The sequence below is a fragment of the Pocillopora damicornis genome, chromosome 3 (assembly GCF_964200805.1).
Source record: "Pocillopora damicornis chromosome 3, jaPocDami1.2, whole genome shotgun sequence".
Taxonomy (NCBI): Eukaryota; Metazoa; Cnidaria; class Anthozoa; order Scleractinia; family Pocilloporidae; genus Pocillopora; species Pocillopora damicornis.
This window is the reverse complement of record NC_142672.1, coordinates 26,427,216-26,439,334: the sequence shown is the minus strand read 5'-3', so window position 1 is coordinate 26,439,334 and position 12,119 is coordinate 26,427,216. Positions and strand designations below refer to the sequence as shown.

The following is a 12,119-nucleotide window of genomic DNA, read 5'->3' as shown; positions in this document are numbered from 1 at the left end:
TTCAGCACATTTTGACTGGAATGATTGTGTGTAGTATGTATGTGCACTTCTTTTTGGGTGTTGCTCAAATCAAAGTACCAAGAAATCATCTGTGATAATTTGGTATTCTAAGGTGTAAACATTTTTAATTATAAGGTAAAGCTTGATCATTCTTAAGAGTTCGTTTCTGTTCTGAAAATTTGGGGAAGAGTCAGGGGAGCATTATTTGTACATATGTATTTAAAAAGTAAAAAAAAAAAGCACAAGGGTAAAATCCAAATTTGCTTAAAAAGTTTATTTTATTGAGAGCAAAACCCTGGATATGGCTTGGGATTTGTGTGATTTTCGCAAACTATTAGTTTGTTGTATAAACCTAATTTTCAAGAACCTTGTTAATTGTCAGCTTCAAGAACAAGTAGATAATCTGTAGTGCGGTATCCAGTTACCTCGCCACCAAGCAGACTCGCCACCAGCGAACTCGCCACCAAGGAACGATCTCGCCACCAACGTACTCGCCACCAAGCGGAGTCTTCTCGCCACCAACCACCAATAAAGAGATTAGTCGAGGAGAGTAGGATGTTCGGCTGATAAGTTTGTTCGCTTGTCTGTACTCAAACTTTATAAACGTATGTTGTCGAAAGCACGTTCGAAACCGATAAGTTTGTTCGCTTGTCTGTACTCAAACTTTATAAATGTATGTTGTCGATAGCACGTTCGAAACCGAAGTAAGTTTTTATTCCTCGCATCGAGTTTTGCAATTTCTCCTCGCTTACGTGCAAAAGACAAACGCGATACGTTTTTGATGTCAATGAGTTAGGAACGGAACACATCTAACACGTCGCTGAAGGTCATAATTTAAATACAGACAAGCGCACAAACGTATCGGCCGATTTGAATTGTGCTCGTTCGAACATCCTACTCTCCTCGACTACTTTATTCTAGTTTATCTCTTTATTGGTGGTTGGTGGCGAGAAGACTTCGCTTGGTGGCGAGTACGTTGGTGGCGAGATCGTTCCTTGGTGGCGAGGTAACCGGTAACCTTTAGTGCAGCCCTCTTTTCTCCTTGCCATCATTCTATTTTTTTTCTCAAGTTTCCTTTTCTTGTTTTTAATCGATTTATGGTCTTTACTGGTGAAATCTCAATATCTGCTTGCACAATTATCTGTGCCAAGAGTGCGTACCATCACTCTTGCCGGTCTCGAGCCCAAACGCTGCAAATTAGCTGAAACTAAATGTATTTCGCAAAATTGCATTGAAATCTGTCTAAAAACACCAAACGCTCAATTCGAACTGAAAAACTCGTTTTTGTTGTTGTTGTTGTTTTTCTTTTTTGCAAAAAATTAACTTATTTATTTCACTTTTAAAAACGCTGCAAACAAGCTAAAAAACACACAAAAAAAAACGCTACAAATTGGGCTCATTTCACCCACTTTTTGTCAAAATAACTGCCAAAAACCTGGAAACCAGCTGTAACGACACGTTTTTCACCAGATCGCAATAAAATCTATTTCACGTAGTAGATGCCATGGAACTTCTTGGTTGAATAACAGCTGCATACGATTTGGGTTTGCCTTTCACGCCGACATGCCAGCTGGTTATCAAAAAATTTAGCCAATCAGAATGATGTATGGTCTGACCGGCTCTTGTTCCCAGGTTTCCACTAAACATCAGGCTGCATAGGGTTTAGTTAGTCTCTTTTTTACTTGTTTTGTTTTTCTTTGCACTCTTTGAAATTTGGTGCATTAGTGAAGTGAGTAGATTTTTACACTCACTGGTCTCTTGGATGAGACACAGCGCATCAAGCGTGTACAACTTTCATTTTAACAATAATAACATCCACTGACTCCTACAAAAATTCACATTTGACATTGATTACAGAGGGGGTTAAGGGAAAGCTCCCTACTAATAGAGAAAATCATTATGTAGATCATGCAATGATCAAATTGCAAGCAAAAATATTTGAACTGAATTTTTCTTTTAAAGCCTTCAGACCTGCAATCAAATTTCACACCAACCTTGGGTTATCTTAACCCAGCTATGAAGAATCTGAACCTGCTGAATTGTTTCTTTTGGGGAGCAGACCCATGCACCTACTAAATATAAGATCCATATGCACATGCCCAGTGAACCTCCAGACATCTTTGCCACCTTTCATCAGTCAACTTTTATATTAGTGCAGCATTAAGTGGCATTGGGTCGTTTCACTCATTTCCCATTATGGGTAGAAGACTTGTGTCACATTTTTAGAGTTAGATCGTCTTTTTCAAATTTCTCATTACGTATTTAACAGAAAAAAAAATACTAAAAGGAGACTGCATGGACTTTGTAAGAATATGCTTTATTTACAACTAATACAGAATAATAAGCTCTCAGAAAAAGGGTTAGACATAATACAAGCTGAAATTTTTCTCAGTCCTCATATTTTTCATAAGCAGTATTTATGTAGTGCACATATCAAAAAGAACTCATGGCATTTTCATCACCCCACAGTTCTTGCAAAAATACTACTACTATCCAATATCCTCCTATGTCCACCTATGTTATATGTTGTTCAACAATCCAATAAGATGTAATATTCTACTGCTGCACATGTATTTGTAAATTTAAAGAGGGTTTTTTTTTCACTTCTAAATCTTGATGATTTAGGATTTTAGTACTATCATCTGTTGAGATGACAATACAAAATTTCACTCTGTTCTCTGTCTGTGGAAGTGTAATACTTGTACTTTTCCTTTGAAGCTGCAGTATGACTCTACTCTAACAGGAATCTCTTACTTTTACCAAATACATGAAACTGATTTATGCAGCAATATTAAGATCTGCATTTACAATTCAAAATTCAAACATATTACATGTTCGATAGTCTGATAATAAGAGCCCCCCCCAAAAAACTCTTACATCCCAAACAAGATACTAAAACAATACAACAGGCAACCAGGAAATTGATTTTTTAAACAAGATCATGGAAGAATCCTAGGTCTGCGATCAGAATGACTAAAAACATGTCTAAAAAACCTCATAATGGTTTTCAAACCTTTATATTACCATGATAAATGAATTATCATAATGTTGAAAGTGCAAGAAATGCCCTTGCTTTTTTGCATGGCAACCACGTAACTTAATTACATTAAATAATGTTAAACACTTTGAAATCCTTCCACCTTTCTTTCCTTATTCCTTTTGCTTTCTTTATCCTTGATTCTGATCAGCCATCACGCTAGCGAAGGTTAGCTCGATACCTGGTGGTAATAGCCCGTTGAAAACCTCTTCTTCACTTGGCAAAGCGCGAGCCTCCACATTCAAAGCAGCGAATTTGTGATGAACTTCATCGTCATAACGCTCGTAAACGCCAGCAAATGTTTCCCCGTAACGCTGAATTTGATCGCCATTCCTTACACCAAGCTGTAATGTAGGCCACTTGTACGAGCTGGGTAAACGATTTTGAGCTCTTATGTCTTCGTAGAATTTGTAAACCTCTGCAAACTTTGTTCTTATCTGATCAAGCACAGCGGCTTGATTACCTGGTCTCCGATCATTGGGAATCACTGGGTTATTTAGGATGGTGTTCCAACGAACAAAACGTTGTCTCAAATAACCTACTGCTTCGTTGAAGTCATTGCTTTTTCTCAGAACTGTTCTTAAAGGTTCATCCCTTGGTGGGTGGCTCCACATGACGAAGTCCTCCGTCTCAAAACGAATAACATTATTCCCATCTGCCCTAATGGGTAAACGATGCCATTCTTCCTCTTCCCTGTTTATCAATACGTACACAACATGCTCTGCAATCTGATTCACCAGGTCACGATTTCCATCTCGATGGATTTCCTTTCCAGACCACAAGGCAGAAATATGGTCAGATAAGGATTGGTTTACTCTTAGAAATTGACCAATCAACCACGGTTGCTCTTCATCAACAGAAAGAGTGTTTCTCGTAAATTTAGAGCCCCCGCCTTTCGAGAGTATCATTACTGTAGAACGTTCTGTCGTTGATACTGCACAATATATTGAGGCCTCGTCTGTTACTCTATTGTAAGGTGGCGACGGCCAATTTCTCCCGATAAATGCGGGTGCAAGGTTGAACTGGTCTTCCAAATTCCTTCGGCGAACGAATTCTCTAAGCGTAATCGGCCCTATCATGTTCTCTTCCATCGAGAGAGTTAGCTGAAGAGTACTCCCTACACTTCTTTCGTGCTCTAACCGCTCCCTGCGTGCTTTATAACAGAAGAGGACACAGTGGAGGCAAGCTGTACTTAGTTGCCAAGCCTTTGATTTGGAGTGAGGCTGAAGGTGACCTTTGTTGTGAGAGAGACCAGTATCTAGTTAGCATAATAACAACGCAGTCTACCTTTGGAAAAGCGAGCAAGCTAGTTTTGTATCATAACAATGTCAACCTTAACCTCAATCCTTTCCAAAAGCTTAGCAACAGGCAGCTGTAAAATGGGTATTTAATTTAATTTCGCGAGGAGTTTGACCCGTGGGTCTTCAATTTCGCACGTTTTTTACAATGGTAAAAAAAACGCGAAAGTAAGTACCAATATGGTTACTTGCTTGCTGACAACCTCTGGCCTGTGGAAGATCATTTACAGAAATCCGAAAAAAAGAAACTGAGATCATACTCCCTATAGACCACAGACATCCCAAGCTCACGTCTCATAAACGCTTCACGTGTTGTGGCGTGGAACCGTTAAGAATTTGAGCGCGTTACAAGATATGGTTTTGGGAAAGAAATATGGTCGAATTCACATGCTAAATATTCCGAAATGTGAATATCTTTAACGTAAGGTTAACAAAACTACCCACTCCCAGGGTGTCCGCTATGGTTTCTGGCGTTCTCTGCCGTTTTAAGCTTGCCCTGCCATCACTGACATGAGACGAGGGGAAACAGTCTCCCTTTGCTTCTATTAGCGGCGTCAGGCCAAAAGTAATTTCGCAAAAAGACGCATCAAACGGCCCACAAGGGCAAAAAAATACCACAAATGCGTCGACTAACATTTCATCTAACTTTATCGAGATTTCCAGACCGAGATGTAACGTAAATATGTAACTTTCAGAGCTTTATTCATAACCCTCAGATTTTGTTTATCACATAGTGTGGTCTGCTAGTGGTCTGACATGTCAACATACTCATATTAGGATCCACTTGTACTTTATGTACAACAAAAACAAAGGAAAGAGACTGCATTATTGGATTTGTGAAAAATATTTAATTTGCTACTATTACTAAGAAAAAACCTCTTCTCATAATACCAAGGTCATCACAGAAAGTTGGACATTCATTATGACAAAAAAAAATGAAGAGTTTATTATCATATATCTGAATATGTGAGTAATTGACTTTGTGAAATTGCAAAATAAACATTGATGCTTACACAGGTAAGGTTCGTTCCAAGATCCCTTTTCTGGACTTGTGTTCATCCATTCATTTATCATTTATCAACACTAAACACCAGTCCAGTTTGAAAACTTACCCCTTCTGTTAGTTCTCTTTTTACTGTTGTTCAAAAGAATGTCCTCAAACCTCATCAAGGTATTACTTTGTTCTGTATTCTTGGGATCTTTATACTTCAAACTCCTTTTTAAGCTCTAAAATTAGTTTGGCTTCCTATACCAATAGTTTCACATCTGTTACCCAGTTTCACATGCATGGCGAATTCTAAAATAATTTTTGGTGAAATAGATAATATCTATGCTGAATTTTAGATCCTTTCATTCACCAGCCAAATATATACTCCATTGCTTTAGAGACAATGTTTGCATCTTTCTGTGGAGTCCTGGCTCCATTGGAGACAACCTGCCACCAAAAAAAATACCTATTTCAGATTTTCACATTTTGTTTTTTCCCCCAACTAATATTTAATCCAATAAATGGTTTGAACCTAGAGGGCAACATGTAACAATGTGGTCTGATTATCCAGGTGAGTGTAGTCCTGCCGGAGAAGGACTGACATTTTGACAACTTGAGCCAAAGTCATCATCATCTGAGTAACAAAAAGAGACATGCTCCAGAAACAAAATAACATGTCACTGCCATAAGAAAAAAAAAACCTACAAATTGCTTACAAGTAAGCTTGAAATTTTTGCAACTGACTTCACTATTTTAAATGTAATTAAAAAACCCTGGCTATTAACTTGTGATTCTATTTCAAGAAAAGTTTGTTTCATATGAAGACTTCACTCAGATTACCTGATGGTCACTTCGAGCTGCTTGGTAAGCAGCAGTTAATGGTCGCACTGGAACAGGTTTACTCGCTGTTGGAGATGTCATCATGGTTTCATTCCTGTTTGACGATAATGGTGTACTCATATTCTCTTTCCCAAAGGTTTTCATCACACTCTTTAACAATAAAAAATGTAGTAAGTGTTAAGATGTGCTGCATTTCTTACTGAGTCAAAGTTCAAAGAGCTGCTGAATGAAGGTTACACTCAATGCAACATCCTTTCTAAATGCTCAATGACAGAGAAATTCAAGGACTGATCATTTAAGATCTGTGAGATGCAGGGGGTGGTATTTTTGAATTTATAGCACTTCCCAAACCCCTACCCCCTCCTCCCCCACCCTTCCACTCATCCACCAAAATAAGATCCAATCAGAGGATTTGACCCACCGGCTGAACCTGATGCTTTGTGCTGGATATAACCCTTTCAGAAACTACCAGCCCCTCAGGGAAAAGAAGATGGACCTAAAATAGTAAATTTAATGTACAATTTATCTGGACTTGGCAGTGGTTGATCTGTAAAATGCTGTAAACACCAAATCTTACCTTCTCAATACAGGGTATGACACCAACCATAATGTTACTGCCATAATCTTTCCATTTTTACTGAGAGCCTGAAGAAAACAAATAGTCAGATCTTTAGATATAAGTGAATGAATGTTACTGAACTAGTAGTTGAAATGAGACCTGAAAAAAAATTCATGCCCATACAGGATTTGAACTCATGACCTCTGCAATACCAGTGCAGTGCTATGCCAACTGAGCTAACAAAATTTTCATATATTTCCAGTCACTAGTCAGATCTTGTTGTGTAATTTTATGCTGTAAAAGTCATTTTCTAAACTTCAAACAAACACAGGCTATCATTAGGTTTTTTCATGAGAGGAATGGCACAAGTTATAATGAAGGAAAAAAGTAGATGAAATAAATATTCCAGGGGTCAATGACTACACGGAAAAAAATGTAAAGATTAGCTATTTTGATCTCCATTTTCAAAAAGATCAGTTTTTAAAATGCTTTGTGTCTATTCCAAAATGTAAAGTTGTTTTTTTTCTACTTTCATCTTCTTATGAGATTTATTGAAAAAGCTTTGGTTTTGCAGGAAAATTTATCCAAATAAGTATATAAATAAGGTCTTACCATTTGAAACAAGTTGCTTCTTGGGAAGTAGCTGTGCCTGACATGTGCCATACAGATGTAAATGGCTAGATAACTTAAGAATCTTAGCAATAGTTTTTCTATTTTACTCACCTTTTTGGCTTGAAGTTTTGATTGATACTGAAGATGCAACCAGTTCCCTTTGGATGTCTAAATAAAATTTTGGAATCACAATAGTTAGTTTTAAAATACTATTACATCAAATGCACTATTTACATGCATCTATTATTTCATAACTAGTTCAATTCTGGAAAGGAGAAAATTGACCTGACCTTCAATTTGGATCTTCTAAGTGAAAGCTATTAACTCTTTAACTCCCAGATCAAATTTGTACTTCTCCTTACTGTCAACCATACATTTGTTATAATGTGAGTACAAAGAATTTAGTATTGGATCAACTAATCATCCCCACATTAATATTTTTCTTTTTTCTCATTTATTATCTGGTTGATATTGTATTGATATTGTAAGGGAAAATCCTGTCTTGGTCACTCATGGGCAGTAAATGGTTATGACATCAGCATTTGCTTTTTTTTCATAAGATAACAATATGACACAAATAGATTGCATGTTGCCATGGGTATGTACAGTAAAGTAATAGATCAAAGAAGGCTACAAAATGTGGTAAGAATATCAGTGACACACTTGGCTGCAAAATCATATGTGCATTTTTGTTTTTACCACATTTTGAGAAGGGAGCAGTGATACTTGTAGTCACTTCATGCTAAGGAAATTGGGATAAGTTCCAGCTGGGGGGTGGGGGGGTGGGAGGGGGGCACTTGGCTGAACAACAGACTTCATCTTTCACCTTTCTTTCGGTAGTACAGTGACCATAGTTACCTGTTCTCTGTTGAAAGGAGAATTGGTGAAATCTGAACTTCTCGCATCATAAAGTCCTTCAACAGGAGGTGCACTGATGGAATCCTTCGGAGTGCAATCCACAGTAGATGATCTAAATAAAAAGACAGATCTGAAATAAAGTATTTACAAAACAGGCAAAATGCATGATTTTTCATATATATTTGGCTCAAAGAGAGGAAAAGAGAAAATTAGCCACAGTATGGCTGCAAGTTGTGAGGTATTTGTTTTACTTTGTTCCGTTTTTATTTGGTTTGTAATAATATACATGAAAAAAAAAGCCTGTCTGATTAGCTGAACATTAGTGGTAACATGCGTACATATAGCATGTGTGCACTGCCAAAATGTTTTCACTCTTGACTATCTGTGATGTGTTTTACATGAAAGTATTAACAAGTAACAACATGATTTCTCATGCAGTTTGGTGCAAATAAGCACTTGTATTTTTTTAAATTTTTTGTGCAATTTTGTTGCTTTTGAAATATTTACTTGTGCTCATTTACACCAAATTGCACTCCTTATCATTTATTTAATGAATTCGTACAAGTACAAGTACAAGTACAGATGCATAACAATAGCACATAAGTCCCCTTCTTGGTTAATACACCCACACTGACCACCCGTGGGAAATTAATGTCCCCTACCCCAACCCTGCAGGAGATGAGGCCTACAGTTTTACGTCCTATCCGAGAAGACAAAGAAATGTGAGTGAAGTGTCTTGCTTAAGGGCACAACGTCATGCCCCAGCCAGGACTTGAACTCAGGCCGTCTGACCCAGAGTCCAGCACACTGACCACTGGACTACTCACGCCTCACAAATCATATTATTACTTGTACTTATTTTCATTTTATTAGTCTACCTATTTCATCCCTGTCCCTCCATTACTGAAAGTAACATACTATTAGTTATGAAAGCCCATACTACATAAGTCCTATGGTTTCTTTGGGCTTCCTTCCCATTTTCTCTAACCTAGTTGGTACAGTGTTGTGGTTGCATGGCTGGAAAATAAAATTGCTGGAATTATATTTTCGATTATATTTTGGGCCTGCACATTATTTAAGGTAGTAAATAACCTTGCAGGTGCATGTTGTCCTGTCTAATTTGTTTCCAAGTACTTGGGATCTAAGTGGTGTTCCAAATTGATGCTGGTACTGTCTTGGTGACAAGAATGTTCCTGCCTGACCAGGGCTTCTATTGTATAATCCTACAGCAGAGCCCAAGGGTCTTGCTCTTGGGAAAAAAAAACAAAACTAAATAAAATGCTCATGGAATCTAGAATTCAAAGACTACAAATTGCTCTCACCCTTCGGGCTCATACAATTTTGTTGTGTTTGCAAATTACGAAAATCACTCAGTGTATCCTTCTCTTGTGATAAATAGTACATGACTTTCAGTGTAGACTCATCTCACTTGATCAAGCACATGGTGAAAGAAAGCACCTACTTTGGAAGCCAGCACCTTGCAACAATATCTGCTTCGGAACGTTTTAAATTCAGTGGCCTTTCAACATAATATTGCGCCCACAATCACCATGTAGAAGCCGCTGTAATGTTGTCTCTGAAGTTACAATCTTAAAGTGATTTCAAGTTTTAATTTAAAGGTAAACAGACTAAATTTGCATTTTCTTTTACAGAAAAGCAGAAACAAGACTAAGGAAATTGTTTGTCACCTTTAATCTTTTATTTATCAGAGGAAAATAGTTGCCAAAGTGGCGACTAAACTAAAATTTTTAGTTGCCAAGTTAAAAGTTTTAGTTACATTGGCGACCATATCAGTGGCAGTTTCAAGCCCTGCATATAGAATGAGTAACTTAGTGATAGAGAGACTGAGGGATCTCTTGTTAATAATTTACCAATAGGCTCCTTAACCCTGATAATAATGCACATGAAAAAATTCTGATTGGCTTAAAACAAAGTCATTCTCATGTGACCCAAGTGCAAAGTTGTAGCACAAGTGCAAGGTGGTAACACGAGTGCAAATTACAAAGAGTGTGCAGATGCTTTAAAAATTTCGTCTGTCTTGACTTTCTATGATGTTTTTCCATGTACATTGTTAACAAGAAGTAACTTGATTTTGAGTGTAATTTGGTGTTGATAAGCGCAAGGCAATTTTTCAAAGACAACAAAATTGTATGAGCCCCAAGGGTGAGAGCAATTTATAGTCTTTGAATTCTAGATTCCATGAGCATTTTATTTCGTTTTGTTTTTTTTTTCCCAAGAGCAAGACCCTTGGGCTCTTCTGTAGGATTATACAATAGAAGCCCTGGTCAGGAAGCAAGATCATTGCTAGTATGCAAACAAGAAGTGTTTTGACAAAGCCTTTAAAAAATGTTTGTTCAGAGCGTGAACCTCATGCAGCAGCTACCAGAGGATGTTTTGCAATGTGTTTAGTTCTAGAAGCTGAACAGCTATGTCAATTAAATGGGGCTCTAATCTGAATTTCAGTTCTTGTACTATCTGGTGACTGCATTTTTGCATTTGGTGACCATTTTTTCTTTGATAGTCACCAAAAGGTGACTTGGAATTTCTTTAATTTCAAGCCCTGATATGATATGCTGTATTTGGAGTTCTTTTCTCTGTGTATGTCTGTCTTTCACTAAATTCATCACCCTTTGACAAAGAAATTGATATGGAAATTTTATTACAAATTGACTTCAAACTAATAAATCAAATGAGTAGTCAAAGACAAAAGTTTGTCGGTAGTAAGTGGCATTAGTACGTAAAAAATGGCACCAAATTTAAACAAAATATAAATAATAATGAAAAACTCAATAACTAATGAATGCATTTCTTAAAGAGAAACAAAATCTAACTGATCAGAGAGCATTCACAAACAGCAATGCATTAATCAAAGATATAAGTTAATATGACATACCAAAGTAGCCGGTGAATTGCCACCAAGGAGTTACTGCAGCAAATAACCAGGAGAGGATGGAGAACTCATGTGATGATTAACTTGACTGAGCGATCTAGCAGTCTTTTACCTTGATGATCCATAACAAATTTGTCCTTCCCTGAAATTCGAATAAGATGACTGAGCAGGACTCCATTTCATCTTGAACAGCGGACTTTGTTAGAGAGACAATCCAAGATAGAATTAGTGATGCAGAAAGTTTGATGTGCGTGCCCGATTAGCATTTGTGCGTGGGCTGCTATTTTGAATGTGAAACTGGTCAGCTTCATTGCTGCATGCAGTTCAGTGTAAAACTGATGACTTTCCTAAACTGTACCAATCAAAGTTTTTTAACCCATGCTTGCCTCTGGTATCATGTAGATGTGAAGGATCAGATCAATGGACACTTAGCTTTGTATCTATGTCAAGTTTTGCAAGGAAAGACAAAACCTATATACCATCATACAGATAATATTGGTGATTATGTTGTGGTGATCAGCATGAGACAAATTGTTTTATCTGGTACCAAGTGAAAAAAACAAACTTTATTGTCATCACACTGGTTATCTGGGTGGATTAAAATCTATAACTGCAAGGGAGCTGCACAATTGAGATGCTACAAGGCTCATATAGAGGGCTGTTGATGGAATGCTTCTGAAAAACAATCTCAGACCTATTTGGATGAACAGATTGTTCCTTTTTAAGGACAATGAACATATGTGCATGAAAAATGTTTTTGCTAAATTAGAAGGCCCAGCCCCCTTACCCATAAGACTGGAAGAGTTCACAGCAGAGGAAATTGAGAACTATCCAAAACGGCTAACCATCAATTGCCTTTTGAATTGTGAGAATATCATTTTTGCAGAGATAACATCAAGATGAAACACATACATGAAAGTTTTGACTTTACATCTTTACGATTCATGAACGACTTTAACTATGACATGTGATGTTCTGCTCACTGGTTAACCATAGTCAACCACTTTATCCGATTTACCAAGCATTTTCATTCAGTA

The 12,119-nt window shown here is 37.3% G+C and overlaps 2 pseudogenes across 1 annotated transcript; one reads left to right on the top strand and one right to left on the bottom strand.

The window, feature by feature from the left end:
• Positions 1–5,540: 5,540 nt before the first annotated feature.
• On the bottom strand, positions 5,541–9,981 carry LOC149049094 (nucleoporin NUP35-like; annotated as a pseudogene). The gene is made up of 7 exons (XR_016184757.1): positions 9,970–9,981; positions 9,285–9,307; positions 8,193–8,304; positions 7,446–7,502; positions 6,741–6,808; positions 6,164–6,313; positions 5,541–5,770 (listed from the first exon to the last, which is right to left on the bottom strand). The product of XR_016184757.1 is annotated as a nucleoporin NUP35-like (transcript).
• Positions 9,982–11,420: 1,439 nt separating this feature from the next.
• On the top strand, positions 11,421–12,119 carry LOC149049093 (large ribosomal subunit protein uL13m pseudogene; annotated as a pseudogene).